General features: G+C 42.1%; 1 protein-coding gene and 1 pseudogene across 1 annotated transcript in view; one reads left to right on the top strand and one right to left on the bottom strand.

Moving 5' to 3' along the window:
• Positions 1-12,291, bottom strand: part of LOC126240414 (EF-hand calcium-binding domain-containing protein 4A-like) — a 794,844-nt gene that overhangs the window by 325,822 nt on the left and 456,731 nt on the right. The gene's annotated exons all lie outside the window — the stretch shown is intronic.
• LOC126210069 (5S ribosomal RNA) lies at positions 240-357 on the top strand (annotated as a pseudogene).

The following is a 12,291-nucleotide window of genomic DNA, read 5'->3' as shown; positions in this document are numbered from 1 at the left end:
TGGGTCAGATTTGCGTCAGTCCGTGCCAGAGCACTCTGCAGTGGACGTCGGTTGCGATTTAGCTGTTGGTTTATCTTTCCACCACTCTGTGGTCAAACTAGTGCAGGTACTTATCTATAAAATCATTATTTTCAGCGTAATTACACACAAAATTCACCATGAACACGAAATATTTTCCTCTTACGTGCACGCCTGTTTTCAGGCATTAGCTTAAAATAATTGTTTTATAGATAGAGAACGGCAACGGCCTGGCCGCAGTGGATATACCGGTTCCCGTCAGATCACCGAAGTTAAGTGCTGTCGGGCGTGGTTGGCACTTGGATGGGTGACCATCCGGGCCGCCATGTGCTGTTGCCATTTTTCGGGGTGCACTCAGCCTCGTGATGCCAATTGAGGAGCTACTCGACCGAATAGCAGCGGCTCCGATCAAAGAAAACCGCCGTAACGACCGGGAGAGCTGTGTTCTGACCACACGCCCCTCCTATGCGAATCCTCAGCTGAGGATGACACGGCGGTCGGTAGGTACCGATGGACCACTTGTGGCCTGATGACGGAGTGTTTTATACATAAAGAACCATACATTAAAAACAAATATACTTACCGCAGAATGGCAGAACGATAAACCAGCAGCTAAATCGCAACCGACGTCTACTGCACGATGCGTGGGCACCGACTGAGGCAAATCCGACCGGCACAGTGAATGAAATATTCTGTACACTAGACGGCGCAGCTAGGCATGGCGTCGGTCGCCTGTTGTGCTTCGAACTACCGCCTGGTGCAGCGGTGGCACGGAACGTGTTAGTACGTTTACCTTTCTCCGTTATCTCTGAAAGTTTATAACACCTTCACGGAATCATCTTGCGTGACTTCAGCTCGTAAGGAGTACATGGAAAAACTTGCGGTCTCTTCCTCGCCGAACTGAAGCACACGGACCGTGCATCCGAACGTTGAGAGTTGAGCGTGCCGTCTTTCTGACGTCATAGCGTGGAATAGCACGTTCGGGAGTCTTTCCGAACGTGCAGAGCAATATCTGGAATGTCAGATATTCTGAGCGTGCCTCTGAGCGTTGACCAATGAGATGGCACAACGCCACCTACGTCACACGCACGCCGTCTCCCTTCAGTACAGAGTTGTGAGGCGCCATATTGGCATTCATTTCAAGCCTGTATGTATATATGCGGTTTCTGAGGACCAGAAAATTGAGAATCCCTGGAACAACCGTTGTTAGTTGTGTGATTCGTTCCAATAAATAATGAGAAACATCACATTCGTGGCAAAAGAATTATTGTAACTTGGGTATTATGAGAGTAGGCTATTTGAAGGCAGCGACACACCGAAGATCCACCCAAAACAAATTGATCTTGGTACAATGTGTTGTAATTAAATTTCAGTTATTAACAGTTATCTACGATTAACGATTTTAGTACGCCGTAACACAATTTGGCGAACTACAATGACCGTGTTGTCGGTTTAGCGTAATGAATACCGTCTCTGCTCGGTAATGAGTTTTTGTTGGGGCGGTGGTTCGCGTCTGAATACTTCCAATTTTTTTTCCCTAACATTCGCGCTTTTATTAGGTTCTGATACTTTATTATTAGTTTAATATAAGCATATGCTATAATCTTCGATGTTATGTAAATATAAGCTCACCATTTTTTGAGGGTGACTTCGTTCGATTGACTTCATCTACAGGACAGCTTGCGCTACTTGTGTAAAGATATTTTGCTCCCTTCTCTTTTACGCTTCGTAGTTCACATGTTGCAAAGATTCTGCTATTGGATAGGAACAGTGATCAAGTAAGACTGACCTTGCGGTTTTACTAAAATGTGGGAATGATGAAATATTGTTTATCTTACGCTGAGAAGTATTCCAAATTTGTACGGCAATATTTTTAATGGAAGTTTTATAACCCTGTGTCCTTATTGATTGGACAAGGTACGTTCCTTTTCGTGGACGATGAAGGAAATGTGCATTTTAATAGGGCTAACGTGTGAATTTTACACGCGCCCATTGCGTAAACAGTGTGATTTACGAACTAGAAACATCCCTCAACTGCCGCAGGAGTGCGCTGCGATCGCGTATGCCACGTTGGGGCCCATGTACCGTGTGCACAAGTCGCATCGTTCCTGAGCGTTCAGCAGCACGTTGAACGTGAACGTTCGACAGCACGGTGCGTGTGCCGACGGCTTTACAGTGCATTAGCGTGCTGTCTCCTGACGGCGACGTAATCTTCTACCTGGCTGCTTATTGTATTCACTAGGTAATGGCACAGAGTTGTTTAGGGAAGGAAACTGAAGGAAGGAAGCAGAGCCGAAGACAGTTGCGGCCGGTCACAGTGGCGTGGAGTGAGCCTGGCGGCTTCCCCTCAGGCCAGGGCGCATTCCGCATCGCTGCGGTCTGCCGGTGCCTAGTGGCGCCACCTGGCCGCGTGCCGCGCATCGCTCGCGAGCCTGCCACTGCTTCTCCTCCTGATGACGCCGCTCCGCACTGCCGAAACGTCCTCCGCGCTCACTGCGCACTTTCATAGTTTAGCTCTGTATGCCTCAGCGGTGCGTTCAAGGGCACCGCGCGAAGCCCGCTTTGGCAGCAGGTGCGGCTTAAGAATTCGTTTCCGGGAGAGGGAGGGTCACACTGTATTATAATATCCCGTCCTACATCCCGCGCAAATAACATTTGCCGTCATTTTTAATGTCCTACATTTGCATAACATTATTATAATAAAGCATATTTTATATTTTAGCACTGACTCCCCATAAGGAAGGTAGGAGTTCTTTGTATTGAACCCTGCAATAAAAACAAAGGGTTGTATACAAGAGGGCTTTTCGTGTTTAATTTGAATGTTACGTTGTTTTGTAAAACAAAATTGTTAACGTTTACTGTAAAGTAAAATTGGTATTTTCATTTAGATGCTGCGTTATTTTGTAAAATAAAATTGTTAACATGTCCTGTAACTTAAAATTGTTATTTTTTCTGTTTTTTAAAATATGACACCAATAAATGGCAATGAACGCAACAGCAACGTGTATATGAGGGCGACAGCTACCACAGTGTCCAGCTGACTATTGAAAGCAATATTTCTCAGTTTGGTTGTGTCGGTCAGGTGCTTTAGTAGACACCTACGCTAATATCAATGAGATGGTTTCCCGCAGTTTCACTTCTTAAACAGAAGCTATTCTTGCCTTTTGGCACCATATTAAATGATTAGTTACGGTTAATAGCAAGATTTGTCTATAAACATGTATGAATATGTAATATGAACATGCATACTGTATACAAACATTATTGTACGAGGTATCAATTAAAAAACGCCTTCAGTCACAATTTTTCATGTTTTATTCAGTACACGATGCATTTCGGACCCTGTAGGTCCATCGTCAGGTGTAATTCGTCTTAATACATGATTTATTTGTTGTCTTGAATGAGATGAAATGCATATTCCTGTCACGAAAAGGTCTCATGTTAGGTTACGAACTTCCTACGTCAGACGCAGAAAATATGTGCAAAATAGTGGTGAAGATGAATAGTGTAAACTTACCAAATAAGTTTTATGCTGTTACTAAAACTTTAAAACGTTAAAAACGATTTTCTTGGATGATTTGGTAAGTTTACACTATTTTGCACATATTTTCCGCGTTTGACTTACGAAGTTTGTAACCTAACATCAAACCTTTTCGTGACGGGAATATGCATTTCATCTCATTCAAGAGAACAAATAAATCAGGTATTAAGACGAATTACAGCTGAAGATGGACCCACAGGGTCCGGATGCATCGTGTACTGAATAAAACAAGAAAAGCTGTGACTAAAGGCGTTTTTTAATTCATACCTCGAGTGTATTGAGTACAGTCACGTTTGAAGCGGCAAATATGGATAAAATTAAATTAATGTACGACATGTGCTTTATAATTTTAGGTGTCTGGCCTGAGAACGGGCGTGTGAGCCCGAAACCGGTAACCACCGCAGCAAAAATTGTGTATTAATGCAACTGAGACGGACGAAATGAGAAACTGTCCAATTTCATCAAACAGTTTTTTGCTGGGACGATGACGTAGACAATGCCGTGGGGAAGGCGACCAAAGGCGGCGTTTTACTGTCAGAACACTCAGGAGGTGCAAACGATTCACTAAAGAGACTGCGCGACATGGGATCCTTACCACATAGGATAGTGAAGTAAGAATGTAACACATAGGATATTAAATACAGTTTTCACAAGATGTTCTCGCTCTCAACACTTTTAACTTGGAGTAGAATATTCGTTCCTAGTTACATGACAATTTTCGACATTTGAACAACTTTTTATGTTTGGAAAAACTTTACTTTTCCAGGGTAATTTTTGTAATTTCAGAAAAATACTGCAGCATACATAAAATGAATGTCATCATCTCAAAGTGGAGAGAGAAATTTGGTCAAAATCTTATCAAAATTTACAATTCCTCGGAAAGGAGAGAATTCACAGTCATCTCCGCGTTCCACAATTCCATTAGCCCCTTTTAAACGCCCCACTGAGGTCTGTTCACGTCAAGTCGGACTTACTTACGTACCATACTTTGCTGTCTCCACGCCTGTTTCGATTAGAGTCTTAGCTTTTCAGCACCGGGCGGACTTCAGTTGGCGACACGTACCTGAAAATAAATTTATTGATAAAAACTTGAAGTGATATGTCCCTTGGAATGTACTAATTAGACAGACTGTCTAAGCTTACAAATTTTTTGTTATTCACAGCGCTGGGCTTTCCTATAGTAAATGGGAACTAGGTCGACATAGAAAGACGAAAGTAATGAGAAGTAGCAGATATGACAACAGCGAGAAACTTAACATCAGCACTGGTCACGACGAAGTAAAGGAATTCTGCTACCTAGGTAGCAGAACAGTCCATGACGAACGGAGGAAGTAGACATAAAAAGCAGACTAGGAATGGCGGAAAGGGCATTCCTGTCCAAGAGCAGTCAACTAGTATCAGATATTCACTTTAATCCAAGGAAGAAATTTCTGAGAACGTAGGTTTGGAGCAGAGCATTGTTTGACAGTGCTACATGGACTGTGGGAAAACCGGAAAAGAAGAGGTCTGAAGCATCTGAGACGTGGTGCTACAGAAGACTGGTGGAAATCAGGTGGACTCTTAAGGTAAGGAATGGGGTGGTTCCCTGGAGAATCGGCGATGAAAGGAACATATGGAAAACACTGACAAGAAGAAGGGACAGAATGGTAGGACATCTGTTAAGACATCACGGAATAACTTCCATGGTGCCATAGGGAGAAAGATATTGGAAAACACCCGGCAAATAATTGAGGACGCAGGCTTCAAGTGCTACTCTGTGATGAAGAGGCTGAGACAGGAGTTCGCCACAAAAGTCAGAAGAGTCAGAAGAGTGATGACTCAAAAAACATTCAACCTGTTTCTTTCACAAACGTTCAAAATATTCACTTCAGTTTATTCAGTATGTTAAATGAATAAGATAACCACCGACGCTCGCGACAAATCAGTGTTGTCTTTACAAAATGGAGAGTTTCGGGAGAACATGCGTTCACAGCCTGAATGTTTTCAATATAACGCTCATAAATCGGCCGTTCTCGACATTCAAAGATCTATAGTCGGCAATACTGGATATCCGATCGATTGCTTCTGGCTAAACGCTCTTTGTTTCTCTATCCTGAATTACCACGTAATGTAAGCTGGTTATGACATTATATGAACTCTGGACTTCAACCTAAAGTGTTTGAAAATTCCTGGTCCTTTTCATTCCCAGTTTTTCACGTATATTTACCCAAATCTACTGTTGAAGGTAAAGTGAATAAGATATTAAGGCTGCAGCAGCTCGCGATATGCAGGAAACGCGGGTTAGAATCCTGATGTGGTACAGAATTTCAGTTTTCAGAAAAGCTGTATTGTACAGATGGAAACAGTGGAAATGTTTTATAATGTTGTGAACAAGACACATTTACGATCATAGTTTTACAAAGCTGAACATAGCTTCTCTTCGTATTTTAGATTTGTAGATAGCCTATTTTGACCGAAACTGGCAATTATAATATGAACTACATGATCTGAACTGGGGTCTCTTCTTAAAACTAACGATTTTCATTTGCCACTATATGTCCGTTGCACAGCAGATTCAGCATATCTGAACACTTTGCACTGATCTCACTTTATGTCTCTGCCACTTCAATATGACCCACATCAAATGTCATCCCATGTCAATTCATTCATTTCAGTCTTGAGAATTTATTCATTCCATAAATTTTTCGTTTATCTTAAATGTTGTCACGATATCCAAACAAGTCAACGCCCACAGGCAGAGAAAAGTCCGGAATCATAAAACAGAATCGTAAATATCGTTTTCTTAATGTGGAAATACAATAGTATGACATTACGTTTTCTAAATATAAGGTTAACATAAGTAAAAATAAATCTATATACAACTCCAGAACATCAACTAAAGATGCATTTGATATTACGGCAACTTAAATATCAATTTCTGCACAATCAGCTCATTCCGTTTAAAAACCGAATATTCTTTTACTGCTGCACAGGAAGATGGCTAGTGAAACAAAGTTGTTAAAATTACAAATGTAAGCAACTGACAATAGCAATTATTATACGCATATTTCACTATCATCGTATTCGTCTATTTTCTGGAGAAAATATTGTTACCTTCCTCAGAGCATTGTTAATTCCACAGTAAAAATCGTTTCCAGTTCACTCTTCTTTTAGACATTCATGCTACAGCACTGCTGGTTTGGGTCTCTCAAGGAGTCATTGTGACACTGTGGCTGTGATCTAATTAAACTGCAGTATCACTGACACTATGGTCAGTGGCAAACAGTGTGACGTTGTTTAGTAAGGGACAGACGTCTAGATTGTAGGAGGAATCCTCAGAGTTGCACCTGTCACTCTGACTACCCGACAGCGTCGTCTGCTGGGCGGGCAGCCGACTGCGCCAGGGGTGCTTGCGGCGCCGGTAACGTGGCAGCTTCTGCTGAAACTTACGATGTTTTCAGAAGCGTCAACTGGAAACTGCGGTCTTTTAAGAAAAAGTCTGTTGGAACTTAAAGTCTTTCAGAAATTTCAAGTTTGCTAGTCGTTCCGGTATCTCGTGATGCAATTGTTGCTTTCTGACGTGGTTTGTCTTTGAAGTCATTCCTACATCTAGACTACCTGATCAAAAGTATCCACATAATCCTGTGTAATGCGGAATTGACCACTAGATGTCATGAGTATAAAAAAAGGTGTTGAGTATCGTGTTGTTAGTAGGTAAGCAACGACGGTAGAATGGACATGTCAGAAGAGTTAAGTGACTTGGCACGCCGCCTAGTCACTGGATGTCACCTGGATAAGAAATCCGTCAGGGACATTTCAACCCTTCTGAAATAGCCCAAGCCGAAAGGTGGTGATGTGATGGAGAAGCGAAACGCTCGAAGGAAGAAGCACATCCAAGCCAAGAACAGCTAGGACTCAAGTACTAACAGATAGGGACCACCGTCGAGCATGGCTGTGGGCGAAAAAAAAAAAAAAAGCGCGACATCAGCGATATACGGATCACGCTTGGGTTACAAAGTGCTATCAGCAGTCTGTCTAGTACAATGACTGTGCGCAGGGACTTATATGAATCGTGTACAATGGTAGAGCGTTTCCTCATGATGTCACACATTTCTGTAGTCGACACTAACCGACGCCTGAGGTAGTGTAAAGGGCGAAGCCACTGGTCAGTGGATGACTGGGAAAGATTGATTTGGAGTGAAGGACCGCGGTATAGCCTGTGGCAAATCGATGGAATAGTTTGGGTTTGGCGGATGCCTGCAGAACTTTACCTGCCATCATGCGTACTGCCATCAGCCAAGAACGAAGATTAGAGGATTTTATAAAACTGTTTTCTTTCACCTTTTTCCCCTGCTTCAGAAGCGTAGACCGCCATCACTGAGATATGTCCTTCTTCTATTAAGGTCTGTACTAAATTTGCGAGAAATTTAACTATGCACAGTTTGCTGACGCAGAGGTAATGAGGCGTAGCGCCGTATCACGATCCTGCCTTGGAGGCGGTTAAGTGGGAGATGTGTCTCAGAACTGGATACTGACAGATGGTGATGCGAGGCTGGATGCGCACGTAGTTTATGTATCAGCCGATAGAGGACAGTATTGGATAGGGGGACTGATTTAGTTTCGATTGTGCCCAGTAGAGTGCACTAAAATAATAGAATGTTTTCCATAAACTGTTCTGGTATTTTCATAAAGTGTTATTATGTCTTTTTGTGTATGTAAAATGTTATAAATGTGTTTTAGCAGTATGAATGATGCGTGAGTGTCATTTAAGGTTAATATGAAGATAATTGTTTAACGAGTTATGTAGTAGGTTTTAGTGTGGGAACATTTTTAAGAAGTTTGGATATGGACAAAGGGGATTTTTATAGAATAGTTTTGTAAAGTAAGTTTATGGTAAAGGGAAAGTTAATTCGGGTATAAATAACAATAGTAAATAACTTTATGCATAAGCAAAACTTCAGCATATTAGATCATTACGTCGGTAAAAAGTGCAGTCGTTAGGTTTATTATTTTGCCATTGGTTATTGATGAAAAGCGCAGACTGACGCGGGAGAATGTTGTTTTGCTATTGGCTGTTGAGTAAACTGACCAACGGTAAAGCAATATTCTTCGCGCGCTTTTCTAGGCTGGTAGAGAAGACTTAGAGTATTCTAGAGAAGAGTGGGAGCCTAGCCATGAAAGAGATCGGACGCGTGCAGTAGTAGTTCCGATGGAAATGATAAGTTGCCGGATCTAGCAGTATTTCATACATCAAAAGTGTTGGAAAGTGACAGCATAATTATTCAGATGGGCGTGTAGAAATTTCGGAATTTTTAAGTGAATTTTGTGACGAGAAAAGACATATATTCCGCATGGCGTATTGAGCAGGTCGGTGGCTAAAAGCTGTGACTGTATTTGGTACCGACAGACTTAATATTTGGCGAGCATTATCAATCAAAAACAAACAGTATTTTTGTAGCTATTACGTTTTCGGGAAATGCAACACCATAAACTTACTGACGTGAGTGAAAGGGATTGTGAGTGACTGTGTTAAGATTAGCACTGGCTTGGCAGTGATACTTGTTCACCTAAGTTTCAGAATATATTAATTGAGGACAAAATTTCCAACCTTTCATTTCGTGTTTCTCCCGAAACGTAGATTAGTGATTTTAACTGCAGCCTGGTTCACGTCGAAGTACAGTAGGTTTCACTCGGCTTTCCTACCGATGATCTGCTGATACAATGTTCACAGGTAGGTGAGGTCAGTGATAAAGGGACGGAAAGAGCCGCGCCGCCGCAGTAGGTACTAGCCCTCATCAAGAAATATCAACTCTCGTTATTTTTCCGGAAAATACGACGTATATCAGCGGTATGTTCCCCACTATATATCGATATAGAAAAGTAAACATCGAGTGCCGATATTTACATTTTATACTATATTTTTATATTTTATATTATATTTTTTCACATATTTGATGCTGTTCTATAGGAACAAAGTCTGCTGTATTACTTATTGAACGCCCTTCGTATATACCAAAATCAAAGCCACCACACGCCGAAACATTCCTCCTCTGTGCCTGCTGCTTGAACGCTGCGCCAGGCAAGTGGATTCCTGAGGACGTCGCAGACGGTCTTCGTGGCGAATCGCAGCCAGCCGCCGCCTGCCGGCAGACGCCGGTCTCTCAGAGGAGGCGCCTTAATTAAGGAATGCGCTTCCCACTTCCACGTGTACAGCGCCGGGGCGGAGCCGCCGCAAACAAATGCCTCTCCTTCCGTCTACTACGTCACGACCGGCGTCACACGCCCTCGCGCTCAGCTCCCAGTAAATGCGCGCCAGAGGGAACTACACACTACTGCGCTCCTACGTCACGCAGGAGTCGTGACCGGAATAGCTCCTCTCCTCCGTTCTACGCGAGAAGCAGCAACGTGGTGAGCTCTGGTTGCGGCGACGCAAGGCCCAATGCTAGATCCCGTATTATTCACATTTTATATACACCTACATCTACATCCATACTCCGCAAGCCACCTGACGGTGTGTGGCGGAGGATACCTTGAGTACCTCTATCGGTTCTCCCTTCTATTCCGGTCTCGTATTGTTCGTGGAAAGGATTGTCGGTATGCTTCTGTGTGGGCTCTAATCTCTCTGATTTTATCCTCATGGCCTCTTCGCGTGATATACGTAGGAGGGAGCAATATACTGCTTGACTCTTCGGTGAAGGTATGTTCTCGAAACTTCAACAAAAGCCCGTACCGAGCTACTGAGCGTCTCTCCTGCAGAGTGTTCCACTGGAGTTTATCTATCATCTCCGTAACGCTTTCGCGATTACTAAATGAGCCTTTAACGAAGCGCGCTGCTCTCCGTTGGATCTTCTCTATCTCTTCTATCAACCCTATCTGGTACGGATCCCACACTGCGGAGCAGTATTCAAGCAGTGGGCGAACAAGCGTACTGTAACCTACTTCCTTTGTTTTCGGATTGCATTTCCTTAGGATTCTTCCAATGAATCTCAGTCTGGCACTGCTTTACCGACGATCAACTTTATATGATCATTCCATTTTAAATCACTCCTAATGCGTACTCCCAGATAATTTATGGAATTAACTGCTTCCAGTTGCTGACCTGCTATATTGTACCTAAATGATAAGGGATGTTTCTTTCTATGTACTCGCAGCACATTACACCTGTCTACATTGAGATCCAATTGCCATTCCCTGCACCATGTGTCAATTCGCTGCAGATCCTTCTGCATTTCAGTACAATTTTCTATTGTTACAACCTCTCGATATAACACAGCATCATCCGAAAAAAGCCTCAGTGAACTTCCGATGTCATCCACAAGGTCATTTATGTATATTGGAATAGCAACGGTCCTACGACACTCCCCTGGGGCACACCTGAAATCACTCTTACTTCGGAAGACTTCCCTCCACTGAGTATGACATGCTCCGTCCTGTTATCTAGGAACTCTTCAATCCAATCACATTATTGGTCTGATAGTCCATATGCTCTTACTTTGTTCATTAAAAAATTTAAAAAAAATTAAAAAATATAAATGTACATTCTTCTGATATTACGCTCAGGCAGATACCTTCCTACCCCACTGCCGGCCTACATTACCGGTTACGCACTACAATGGCGGATAAGGTAGTCAGAAGCCATCGAAGGTAGGCATCGAAGTACACATGTAGAAGAATAATCTACAACCGCAAAATTCAAATGGCACTGCAATAAATGCAACTGTAAGAAAGACACGTTTATTTCAGGTAGGATTACAGATCATCACTACTTCTGCTCGACATTTTCAATGGAAAGTGAACAAAATCTAAGGGGAACAGATAGGAATGCAACAGTTTGCTCGTGGGAGCATTTGTGGGTGACTTAAGATGATCTTTTGAAAGGGACTGACATCACACTTAGCACAGAATAATGCTAAAGAAAAAATAAAGTACAACTGAAGGCGATGAAATGACGATCATAACTTAGGCGAAATCAAACTTTTGTGTAACCACGGAAGATAATACTGTTGCCTGCTACTTTTCGACCATTGCATTGAATGAAAATGCAATGTGGACCGTGGTAAATCCAGAGAAGACGAGCATTTAAAATGTGTTGTTATCGAAGAATGTAAAGAGAAAAGTGATACAATTACAAGTACATTAGGAAGCACTAAGTATCTTGATGGAGTTGGAAGCACCTATTGACGTCTTGTGTTCCCTGTTTGGGAATTAAATTTTGCTTTTCAGCAGTTTCACCTTCTGCAAAACACTATTGCTTTTTTTGCTCTTTACCCAAACATATTTCGAAGCCTATGTGAAGATTAATGTAGTTTCAGGTGAACAATTAAAAATTGTAAGAAAAATTGTAAGAGTTACAGTTTTTAGGCCTCAAATAGAAAAGCAACCACGTACTTTGTACAACATTTTTTTACAGAAATAAGATGATAGATACTGGTTAAAACACGTTTGGATAATGAAAAGGAACGAAAAAAAATGAGTTTGATATAACTCAGTTTTAAAGATCCATAGGGGGTATTAAAAAGTCTAGATGAGAAAAGAAGTCTAGGAAAGGGTCTCAGCTGAACAGTGGACAATTAATAGACTATCTGGTAAAGCATCAGTGAATAATTAACTTGAGGCTGAAAGGAATATTAAAGGAAAAACGTAGTGGAGGCAATAAAGGATAGAATATCCATAACACATTATACATAGGGACAAGAAAATTTCACGATAACCATACCGGGAAAAATACTGTGAAACTGGCGATTCTTTGGGGA

This window comes from Schistocerca nitens, chromosome 1 (assembly GCF_023898315.1).
Source record: "Schistocerca nitens isolate TAMUIC-IGC-003100 chromosome 1, iqSchNite1.1, whole genome shotgun sequence".
NCBI lineage: Eukaryota > Metazoa > Arthropoda > Insecta > Orthoptera > Acrididae > Schistocerca > Schistocerca nitens.
Note: the sequence above shows the minus strand (reverse complement) of the source record. Positions and strands in the feature narration are given on the sequence as shown.